This window comes from Lissotriton helveticus, chromosome 9 (assembly GCF_964261635.1).
Source record: "Lissotriton helveticus chromosome 9, aLisHel1.1, whole genome shotgun sequence".
Lineage (NCBI taxonomy): Eukaryota > Metazoa > Chordata > Amphibia > Caudata > Salamandridae > Lissotriton > Lissotriton helveticus.
In genome coordinates this window covers 240,489,966-240,502,292 of record NC_136070.1, presented here as the reverse complement: position 1 = coordinate 240,502,292, position 12,327 = coordinate 240,489,966, and the positions used below count along the sequence as shown (strand labels likewise).

General features: G+C 46.3%; 1 protein-coding gene across 3 annotated transcripts in view; it reads right to left on the bottom strand.

Annotated features, from left to right (window-relative positions):
* LOC144781146 (protein-L-isoaspartate(D-aspartate) O-methyltransferase-like) overlaps positions 1–12,327 on the bottom strand; it is a 274,370-nt gene that overhangs the window by 224,859 nt on the left and 37,184 nt on the right. The window contains exon 2 of one of the 3 annotated variants that reach the window (XM_078659813.1): positions 1,918–2,006. The exons of the other annotated variants lie outside the window; for them this stretch is intronic. The gene's annotated coding sequence lies outside the window, so the exon portion shown is untranslated. The remainder of the gene's footprint in view (positions 1–1,917; positions 2,007–12,327) is intronic. 3 annotated transcript variants of the gene reach the window in all.

Genomic DNA, 12,327 nt, shown 5'->3' with positions numbered 1-12,327 from the left:
ACAGAACAAGGGATTGACAAGGCGAATACATCTAGTTTTGGTATGCTAACAAATGCAAAGTACACCTGTGCATGCCTGCTTTTTCCGGTCAGCGCCCAAATTAAATTCACCAATGCTTGTTTTACTTAAAGCCAGGAAGGTGTGCGCTAGTCCATGCCTGTATGTGAATAAATACGTGTGTAAATGAGAAACGCGAACACTATTCTCAACTAAAAAATAAAAAAAACTTAGAGAACCAGACAAGCAATCAGATCACCCATTGACTCGGAAGTTTTCAGTGACTTTCAAGTCCAGCATCTTGGTATTGTTATTATGGGGCGTTTACGATTGTTTTCTATTCACAAAAGGATTGACGAGTAGTATATGTACGAGTGCTGTGTCTCCTTTATCAGTGCTTTTTAGGTGCGGATACTCCTCACTCGTAAACATACTTCTCCTATATCCCTTTGTGAATAGCAAACACTTGTAAACTTACACCACAGTTTAAGTTTACCTTGTGAATCCCGTGATAGCTAAGATCCATGAATTTGAAAAAGTTCCCAAATAAAACTGTGTAGTTCAAATATGACAGACATTCTGCATCCATTAATTCTCAACTTTATAAAAAAAAAGGTCTTATTTGCCAAACCTGGCCAGGTGCACACAGTGTGCATTATAGTTTCTTAGTGTTCATGAAATATTTACCCTGAATAGCAAGTAGTATATACTCTTCAGTCGGGATTTCAACCAATCCAGGGAAATTTGAAGGAAACAAAGCAAGGATCATTTAATATTATGTACTAAACAACCAAGGTTAAAGCACATTTGGGATGGTCTTTGAGAATAAGAACTGAACACTACCCAGTCCTGCTTTACATTTGCGAAGGGTGAATACACATTATAAGCAGAGACAACTTTCCATCGATCAATCAATAAGGCTTTGAAAGACTTGGAAGTTCAGATTTAACACCAATTCTTCCTCAACTCCCTGTGATCTAATCACAATCAAATAACCTACCTTTGGGCACTTATCTGACTGGCTGGGTGTGGATAAAAAATGTTGATGACCTACTCACTCCACGATGCAGGCGAACCCTGGATACTCATAGGTAAACATGTCTCAGAACAAAAAAACTGGACACAGATGGAGGTGAAATGGGAGCATCCCCTAACACAGTAGAGGATTTTCAGGGGAATTCAGTTTAATAGATCTTAAACTTAGAAATATATTTAAAACATTGTTTTGCTCTGCAGAATCTGCAGATTCCAGTGAAAGAATTGACACCATGGTCATGTTGTGACAAGCTGCATCCGGAAATATTTGTGGATCTACCACCTCAGAAATAAATTGTGAACTGAGGTTTAAGGTGTTGGGAAACATTCTCCATCTCTAGGAGAATGTAAAGAGCACAATATAAAGGGGCAGAACCTACCCTAAAAAATTGTTGGGACCTCTACAGATTCATATGCAATCCGGTGGAGCCACAAATGCCTTGTCGAGCAAGAAAATCACCGCAGCTCACAGGTGATTTGGAAATTCAAAACAAAAGCATTTCTTAAGAAACACAGGAAGCCCAGAGTACTGACATGTTTAGGCTTGACGAGGACTGTTTTCAGAGCTTGTTGACTAAAGCTGAAGGTCATGTTAGGTGGATTCAAGATGACCCCTTTGTTAGGCGCAACTGCCCAGCAAGACAAAGCTAAAACCAAATGACGGCAATTACAACCTGCAGATCCTGGCCAAATATTGATACAAAACCTCAAAATCTCTACAACTTCCCAGATATGGTTTGCAGAACGACCACAGTACTCTGTTCTTGACTGCACATGTATTTCAAAAAGCATACCAAATTACTTCATCAATGATATCCAACTCTCAAGCAACACAAAAGATGCACATCATAAAGAGTTTGCATTGCAGTAGACTTAAGGCTGCACCTTGGAAGAAGCTGAGAAGAGGAAGTCATTCCAAAAGGTTCACCGTATAAAAAGGAGTTCTGTTGAAGAATCACATATATTGCAGTAACCTGTTATCAAAAGAAAAGAGAATAATAATTTGGATATGTTCTCGATTTAGGACAATGGCACTTCACGCTCATGAGGAATGTCTGTATTAATGAGATGCTGCAGTGACTTAATGAATAGGTCAGGAGATACCTCTCCCAGAGGTACAGGCAAAAATGCATGTGTAATTGCACGATGAATCAGTTCCCACCAAACATTATTCACTGCATAACCTGGTGAAGCGAGAGTAGGCTCGTTTCACTTTGGATATACAGCTCGGTCTCTCGGGCAGAATGCCATTTTCGCCCTTGAGTGAGATGTCAGTGCAATATTCCATTACGTTCTGCTGAGAGCAAATGTGCTCAGAAACTATGAATGTCCCAGCCTCTCCACAAAATCGTCTATTCTCGAAATTGAATGAATCAATAGAGTTCACAAAAATGCAGTGGATTAGGCCCTACCCTTTGAACCAACACGATCAGATCACCCATTGACTCGGAAGTTTTCAGTGACTTTCAAGTTCAGCATCTTGGTATTGTTATTATGGGGCGATTCAGTAAATTGAGACTACACAAAAAAGGTTGTTGTTTGTCCCGACCTGTGGAACTAAGTTGAGCATCCTATCATTGACCAAACCTTCTGCAAACTTTTCTCTTCACGGGAAGAGAGCCCTCAGAATCACTTTTATGGGCGCAGATGGGTGTTAGCTCCAGGTAAGGGACAAAAGTCCAGCAAACTACTTCAGTGCTTCTCTACACTCCTAATCAACAGGTGCCAAATCAGATGCGAAGTGTCACTCCCTTTCAGGAGCCACATAACTATTTTCCTTGGTCAGGTTAGGGAGGGGCTCACTATGGTATGTTGCCACAAGGATGGATGGAGACTTCACCCTCAAGTGATGGGACTTTATTGAATAACGTAAAACACTTGCGTGTGTCGGGCCAACAGTGAGGACAATCAAATAATTTACCGAGCTAACCTTTTCAAGAAATAGGGCCTTTCAACTTGTTCTCAAGGGCATAGGAACAAGCCAGATTTATGATCTTGATGCAGAATAAGTGCAGATGTATGGTTGTAGAAGCCCTTTATGAGATCCTATTAGGCTCAGCACCAACATGTTAAATACAACACTAGTTGGGACCCTGCCTATAGCCTCCACTGACTTGGATTCTGCCGCCAGCAACTACCATCTATGGGTAGACTCTATCCTTAACAAACTGGTTCCACCGAAAATGTACCAAAGCTCAGAGCCACCCCTTCCGAGCCCTGGTTCATTGAAATGTGTAGGCTTCAAAAGAAACAGTGCCACAAGCACAAACGAAAGAAGAGAACTGTTAGAACTTGGGTCTCCAGTTGGTAGAGGTATGCACCATGCCCAAGTAGGTCCCACAATCCTAGACAGGATAAGTCGCAACACAATCCCAAATTATCCTGTGCTCACCCTCAGGTAGCTTGGCACAGAGCAGGAAGGCTTAACTTAGAAGCAGGTAACGCTAAAAAGGTTACTTCAGGTCGCAAGGGACAGGTGCAATTCCAAAGTTCAGGTCGACCGCGATGGATCGCAGGCCGGCTACAGGGAGCCACTTGGGACCGCTGAACACAGTAGCTTAGATCCTGCAGCGCAGTCTGCGCGGCGAGGCTTTGCGTCAACCGGCGTCGGTCCGAGAGCTGTCAGCTATGTGGCTAGACTTTGCGGGGATTTGCGCTGCTTCGCGTCAGATATGGCAGAAACTCAGCTACAGAACCCACTTGGAGGGGGCACCTCAGGCAAGGGTAGGACTTACAGAAGGCAGAGTCCAGCATCACCAGCAGAAACAGGAGGCAATCTAACAAGCCCTTGGCGATCACTTTGGAGGGAAGGCAGAGTCCAGCCTGAGACATAGTTAATGGGCTACTATTTTTTTTAAACAACTTTATTGGGCTTTTGTATTATAACAGCAAGGCTTATAGACAGGATTAACACAGTGTCATCATATTCCTCCCCCTCCCACCGTCTTCCTTATCTTCGTATTCCTTTATAGATGGTTAAGGGGCTACTTATGTGGGTGGCACAATCAGTGTTGCAGGCCCGCTAGCACCATTTAATTTATAGGCCCTACGCACATGTAGTGCACTTTACTGGGAACTTTAAGAAAATGAAATATGCCAATTGGGTATAAGCCAATGTCACCATGTTTAGGAGAGAGTGCACAAGCACTTTACCACTGGTTAGCAGTGGTAACGTGCGCAAAGTTCTGAAACCAGCAAAAGCGAGTACAAAAAAAATGGAGGGAGCCAGGCAAGAAGTTGGGGGAAGACCACCCTAAGATTATCAGTTCTAACATGTGTCCCCCCTCAACTGAAAGAGGAGAACAATACCTTCAACCCCTTGGGAGCTCTCTTCATTAAGGCAGAAGAATACTGAGAGACCATCAGCATTGGCGTGGTCAGTCGCTGGGCGATGCTCCACTGTAAAGTAAATTCCCTATAAGGAGATGGACCCCCTCAAGAGTTTAGGGTTTCACCGCTCATCTCCATGAGCCATCTGAGGGGCATGTTGTCTGTCTGAACCCGGAAGTGAGTCCCTAACAGGTATGGTCTCAGCTTCTTCAGTGCCCAGACCACAGCATATATTTCTGTTTCACTGGCACTCCACCTCTGTTCCAGTGGAAGTACCCTCCTGCTAATAAAAGCAACTGGTTGGTCTAGGCCCTCCTCATGCAGCTGTGCTAAGACTGCCTCTGTGCCATTCTCTGTAGCATCCAACTGCACAATGAATTCCTGGGAGAAATCAGGTGCTGTGCACATGGCTTCCTAGAAAGAATCAAAGGCTTTTTGACAAGCTTCTAGCCAGTTCACCAATCTGGGCTGCTTCTTACATGTCAAATCAATTATGAGGGCAACCATTGTGCCCAAGACCTTAACAAATCTGCGATAATAGTCAGTGAGGCCTAGGAATGCTCTCACCTCAGTTTGGGTTTTAGGTGGGTCCCAGACCATGACGGTTTCAATCTTGGCCTGAAGGGGCTGCACCTTGCCTCCACCTACCACATGTCCCAAATATAACACTAAACCCTGCCCAATCTGGCACCCGCTTGCCTTGTCAGTCCGGCCTGTTACAGGGCTTAAAGCACCACACGGAGGTGATGCATGTGTTCTTCCCGGCTAGAACTGTAAAAGGCCATGTCATTTAAGTAGGTGGCACAGAAAGTCTCCTTGCCCGCCAGGACCCTGTTACCAGCCGTCAGAAAGTAGCAAGGGCATTCTTCAATCTAAAGGGCATCTCCCGGAATTGGTAATGTCCCTCTGGGTTTGAAAATGCGGACCTCTCTTTTGACCCCTCAGTCAAGGCAATCTACCAGTACACTAATATCAAAACAAAAGAAATGAGGAATTTGGCTGCGCCCAGCCTGTCAATGTGCTTGTCAGCTCTGGGGTGTGCATCAGTCCTGGTGGCTGAGTTGAGTCCTCTGTAGTCCACACAGAACCAGAGGTCTGGTTTGGCACCTGGTGGGGCAGCCTTTGGCACCAACACCACGGGGCTGGACCAGGGCCTGTTAGAGGGCTCAATCACCCCTAAAGCCCGCATATTGGAGACTTCTTCCTTGATTTTGGCTCTCACCCTGTCTGACAACCTGTAAATGTTGTTCTTTACAGGGGGACTGTTTCCTGTGTCGACATTGTGGATATGCAGTGTGTGAGTCCAGGGTTGAGGGAAAACAGTGAGGTGAACTGTCCAAGCAACTGGTAGCAGTCACCTTGCTGTTGTGGGGTCAGTGATGCAGAGGTTGACACCCTCCACTCACCGAAGGTGTTCCTATGCAGATAGGAGGTCATGGAGAGGTTGACTCTCCTCCTCCATGCCCTCATGGTCACAAGGAGCATGATCACTTCAGACCTATCAAAGTAAGGCTTTAGTCTGTTGACATGGAGAACCCTTAGGAGATTTCTAAGGGTCTGGAGGTCCGCCAAGTAGGTGCCCCCCTTACGCTCCTTGACTTTGTATGGGCCAGTTAAGCAGTCCTGGAGAGCTCTGGGCTCTACAGGCTCCATGGCCTATACTTTCTGGCCAGGTTGAAACTCTACCAGAGTGGCCTTTTGGTGATACCAGCATTTCATTACTTCCTGGCTGGCCACAAGATTGCTCTTGACCTTCATCCAGAAAAAGTTCATCTGGTTTCGGAGGGCCAGCATGCAGCGGTCCACATCCTGGGCGCTTTTTCCCACCTCTTCCTAACAATGCTCAGAGGTCCCCTAACAGGGTGGCCATAGAGGAGTTCAAAGGGGCTAAACCCTACTCCTTTCTGTGGCACCTCCCTGTGAGCAAAGAGAAGGCACGGCAAGAGGACAGCCCACTTACGCCTCAGGTAGGCCTGCAATCATGCCCTTTAAGGTGTGTTGAACCTTTCAACTAGACTGTTGGTTTGGGGCTGATAGGATATGGTGAACTTATAAGTCACACCACACTCATCCCATATGGACTTCATGTACGCAGACATGAAGTTAGTGCCTCGGTCAGACACTTTCTCTTTGGGGATCCCACATGGGTAAAGATCCCCATCAGAGTGCTAGTTACCACATGTGCAGTCACTGTACCCAGAGGGCTTGCATCTGGGTAGTGGGTGGCACGGTCCACTAAGACCAGTATAAACCTGTTGCATAGGGCTATTTTGGGGTGTAAGGGACCAATGACATCGATGCCCACCCTCTCAAAGGGGGTGCCAACAACAGGAAGTGGGATTAGGGGAGCTTTGTTCTTTTTCGCTGACTTCCCACTGGCCTGGCAGGTGGGAAAGGCCCTGCAGACTGCATCTGAGGCTGTCTTCATTCTGGGCCAACAGAAGTGGAAGACAAGCCTGGCGAAGGTCTTGTCTTGCCCTAAATGTCCTGCCAGGAATGTGTCATAAGTCTAACCCAGTAGGAAGGTTCAGTAACACTGGGAGACTACCAGCACACGTGCTGTCCAAGTACACGGAACCTTAGGCTCGCTGTAGAGGAGATAATTCTCCCAGTAGATTAAGTGATCCCCAGAGGCTTCACCTGCTGCATGGGCTGAGGCCTGCCTCCTCAAGCACTTAAAAGGGGGACACTCTTTCGGTGCTTTGCAGCATTCCTCCCTAGTGGGCCCACCCTCAACTTGCCAACCAGCAACACAGGCAGGTCACCTAGGGCAGTAATGCCCACCCTGGTTGGCTCAGGAGCCTCTTCCTCAGTGACCCCGCCAACCTCTACAGCGGAAACGTCACGGACCGGTTTTATGTGCCCCTTGCCCCTCACCGTGGCGGTTGTTTGGGCCATTGTTCCAGGCTCCAGACACCCTTGACCCAGTTCCCGGGAAGCAAAGGACTGTGTGGTCATACAGACCCATCCAGGCAATCCCATCATTTCCAAATGAGACCCGAGCTCTACCTTCCTCCAGGTATTGTGCTCCAGGACATTCGCTAACAGACAATCTACAGGCATTGGAGGGCTCACAGCAACTTTCAGAGTACCTGAGACCCCCCCCCCCCCCGAAAGGAGCCAGAGCCATCCTTGCCCATTAATGGCGGCTTACTGCCTATACTGCGAAGTATTAGAAGGCACGTAGCCTCTAGCCACAATTTTTCTAATCCCTAGGGAAACTAGTGTCCTCTCTGCCTGTTCCTCAAAACTGACTGGGTCCGCTGGAAGCGAAAGTCTTTATGGGGGATCTGGAGACAAAGAAGATTTCCCGGATCTATCAATCCCTAGTTACTCATTGCTCCCCCACACTCCAGAGGCTTCGGGGGGACTGGGAGGAGGATGTGGGCATGCTGGAGGAGGAGGACTGGATGGAGGCCTTGGCAGCCCCACAGGGAGCGGCCATGGCGATGCGCCTTCGCCTCGTCCAGTTTAAGTATCTGCACAGGGTCTATTTTACCCGGGCTCGACTGTGGCGAGCGGGGTGGATTGCCTCCTCGGAATGTCTTCGATGTGGTCTGGAGGAGGGCACTTTCATACATACTATCTGGCAGGGCCTTTCCCTAGATCGTTTTTGGAGAGGGGTGTTTTCCTGCCTCTCGGTGGTCCTGGGGTGGGAGCTCCCACGTACACCGTGGCAGGCCCTACTTCACGTTATGGAGGGAATAGGGGGTTATGTCTACAAACGACATCTAATGCAACTGGGCCTCACATTGGTGAAGCAAGATATCGCCAGGCGTGGAAGGCGCCGCGAGCCCCCTCGGTGGCTGCATGGAAGAATGGCTTGGACTTTTGTATGGGGCTAGAACAGCCTATTTTTGTAGCCAGGGGATGCCATGCAAGCACTACAAAATATGGAAAAGATGGGTGGATTACCGGGGTCTGTGGCTATAGCCCCCAGCTGTTGTAGAGGCTCATACATTGGGATAATTTCCGGTGCATATGGGGTCAGTGGAGGTGTTGGGGTGGGGGGGCAGGGGGTGTGTACTATCATGCTAGAACTACTTTGCTCTGTATAAAGGCTGTGGACAGGACTATGCTGACTCGGTGCGACTTCGGGAGGAGGGGCGAGGGAGGGGTTCTGTATTATTTGGTATGCTTTTGTTTTGCATTTTGATTCCACTCACAAACGTCGATTGATCCCGTGGTAGTGTCTGGCTTGATTCTGCAGATGTCTCTGGTGTGCAGAGCCCTGCGATGTATGCGCAATTTGACAAATAAAATATGTTTAAAAAAAAAAACTGACTGGGTCACACTCTTAGAATGGTCTGGTCAGATTGGGAAAGGGGTGAGGGTGGAAGGGGGAGTCAGTTCAATTTGGGTTAGTTTTCTTTTCGCGTTTTCACTGTTATTCTTTGGCATGCAAACACCTTACTACATTCAGTGACACCACGCGGAGGCCTCATTGAGACAAAGAAGACCACAAAGGGCATTGCACTTCTGAACAAACTTAGTCTGGCCCCAATCCCTTGTCCCCTAAAGCGCGGCCAGCTCATATTGGGTTGTAGACGACATGCTGTGTATTACCGTGAATACATTGCGACTGCACAGATTGATATGTTTGGCTCTGTTTGCCTGTATGCAACTAAACTTCGCGCGGGCCGGTGTGGGTTGTAGGCGGCTTGCTGTGTATGTGATCTCTCTTCTGGTATGCCAATAAAAAGATTTGATCCTAAAACTGACTGGGTCCATCTCCTCCCCAAGCACCACACACACCAATCCTGGTGTTGGCTCACTAGTAGGGGGTTGTGCCCTCTTGGGACATTTGAAATCGCCTTGTACGTGCACATATTTGTAGCACGTTGGGGGACAAACCTCCCTGACTTATGGCCTAAGAAACCATTCTTTTTCTTTGGATCAGGCTGGTCCTGATTAGCACTATCCTCTTGGGGATTATTTTGGGGGCCTTTTGAGAACTCCTTATTTTTAGGCATTTCTTCCCCCTCTCTCTTCTGTTGAGAACCCTGACCACCTTTGTAGGTGTACCCCCAGATACCTTTTTGGACACTCTGGTGATAGCCCAGAGGTCTGCCTCCTCAGGAAGCTTCCTGGGAACAGTCAGCTCACTGTCCACTAGTTGCTGCCGCAACTCTGTAAAGCAAATACTGAGCATGTGCTCTCTCAGGATCAAATTGTACAACCCATTATAATATTTACTTTGCTGCCCCTCACCCAGCCATTCAGTGCCTTACTGGAGTAATCTACCCATGACTGGTTGGGGAGGCTTCTGGCTGTCCCTGAATCTATGGCAAAACTTCTCCTCCAATGAATAATTCTCTTGGGAGCCCAGAACTTGGAAGGGGCACCTCAGGCAAGGGTAAGACTCACAGAAGGCAGAGTTCTGCAGCACCAGCAAAACTGCAGAACTATTTTGTGTCCCTGAAACTTCAGAAACAGGAGGCAGTCTAACAAGCCCTTGGAGATCACTTTGGAGGGAAGGAAGAGTCCAGCTCGCCTTCCAGCAGAGTCAGAGAGCAACAGGCAGTAGGGTAACAAGAAAAGAAGTCTAGTTGTGTCCTGTGTCAAGATGCATATATATGTAGGGGTGAAACCTATATACTTCTACCTAAAGGTGCCTTTAATGTGAGGGAAACTTCAAAGAGTGGTTTTGAAGTGCACCAGTCTCCCTTTAAATCCAGCCCTCGATCCAAAATACCCATGGGGGTTATCAATCCTTTCTGTGGGGTCAGGGTGAGCCCCTTCCGCCCATCTGCCCAGGAAGACCCATCAGATGGCAGATAAATACAGATGGGCGCTAAATCACAACCAGCGCTTCCTGTGTCTGTGGCTGTCTAGAAGGAAGGAATGCACAAAGGGAACCATCACCTAACCCAGACGTGTATTAGAGACATGCTGTAAGGCACATTAGCAGTAAGAACAGAGAAATGTCCACTTTCTAAAAGTGAAAATGAAACGTTATGTTGCACTCTAATATAGTGTAATTGATACTCTAATGTAAACAATAGTAAACTGGTTTGCTACGTTTTGTGTGCACTCCGTGTGGGGGCTTCACCCTCGTGCCCGGTTTGAAGTAAAGAAAGTACCTAGAACAATTGCTCCAGACACAGTGTGCACTACTATTTCCTAAGTTGGAGTAAACAATAATTCTAACATGCATAGATGAACTTCAACAATTTAGTAATATGTCAACCAACCATAAACATCATTGTGCAAAAAAAAATCATGTACAATATAAAGCGCGTAGAAGCAGTCTGATCAAGTTGCTTTAATTTCAAAGACGTTATTCTTGTGAATTAATTTCCATTTGTCAGCTAGTCTAATCATTCTTCATTCTTCAAAAACTAGCTTTAGGTGTATCCCAATCTATTTTGGGCTAGAACATTAGCATTTCGTCAGGGGTATCTCATTGTTATTCATATTCAACCCACTGCTGTAATGGCAGTGATTCAAACCGGCGGCCAATTCGAAACCGTCTGACCCCATTTCAGAATACTACACAAATGTGCTCAACACACTGCTAAAGATGAATATAGGGTTCCAACCAAGTGTCTTTCATGTAGAATTATTGTTTACTCCCAACTTGGGAAATAGTAGTGCACACTGCCTGGAGCAATTGTTCTAGGTGCTTTCTTTACTTTCTAAAAGTGGCATTATTAAAATAGTAATGTTAAATACGACTTTACTGGTAAAGAGGATTTATCATTACCATTACAAAGATATGTAACATGAAAAAGCTACTCCTTTCTGATCAAGAATTACAGCTTAAAGGTATTTGAAGGAATTCCCAACGCCAGCCTATGAAAGGAGTAGGCCTCACAGCAGTGAAAAAGGAATGTAGCTAATAGTCCTTTCCAGGAAAGGTAAAACATAAAAGTACATGTCCGACTTTTTACTTGCATAGCACCCTCCCCATTGGGTTACCTAGGGCCTTCCGTTGGGTTGATATTTGTAATAAAAGGGGAGCTTAAGGCTTGGCAAGTAGTTTATAATGCCAAGTCGAAGTGGCAGTAAACTGCACACACAGGCCCTGCAATGACGGCCTGAGACATGGTTATGGGCCTACTTATGTGAGTGGCACAATCAGTGCACCGGGCCCACTAGTAGCATTAGGTTATAGGCCCTGGGCACATTTAGTGTACGTTACTAGGGACTTATATGTAGATTAAATATGCCAATTGGGAAGGAGCCAATGTTATAATATTTAGGGGAGAGAGCACACGCACTTTAGCACTGAGCAGTGGTAAAGTGTTCAGAGTCCTGAAGCCAGCAAAAGCGAGTACATGAAAATGGAGGAAGGCTGTTAGATCTAACAAGAACTAACTTGACCCTAAAGAGAAAGAAATTTGTGAACTTACCATCCATGCCTATAAAGAAATGATTCATAAGGAAAAAGTTAGTTATTTTACTTCTAAAATTGATTCTACAAAGAACTCCCTAAGGAGCTGTTTGGAACTGTAAAGAAACTGTCAAAGCTCCCAGAAACCAAAAATAATATGGTCAATCAATTGTTCTGCAATACCTTAGCATCGTTTTTCCAAGCCAAGGCTAAACAGTCTTTAACATCTTTTCCTCCCTGTTCTTCGGCTGAAGGGGTTTCTGCAGGCAATTTAGATTCAGTGGAAAGATTGGAAAAATCTCCTTATGAAGATGCCTCTTCAGATTGCTTAGCTGACCTTCTCTCCAGTCCCACTGTTGGCTCTCCATTAGTGGCCAATCCTACTTGGCGGGTGACCTTCTCCCCATTATCTTTGAAACAAATACAAGGCTTACTAAGCAAAATAAAATCAGGCTCCTTTGCCCTCCTAAGATCATGCACTTAGTACCGGAGATCACTGCGGTTCATTTTGTGGACATCTTTAACAAGTTGCTCAGTACCGGTTATTTCCATAAAGAGTGGAAAAAAGCCTCCATCCTTCCTCTTCTTAAGAAGCCCAACCTAGATGCCGCAGATCCTAACAACTAGCG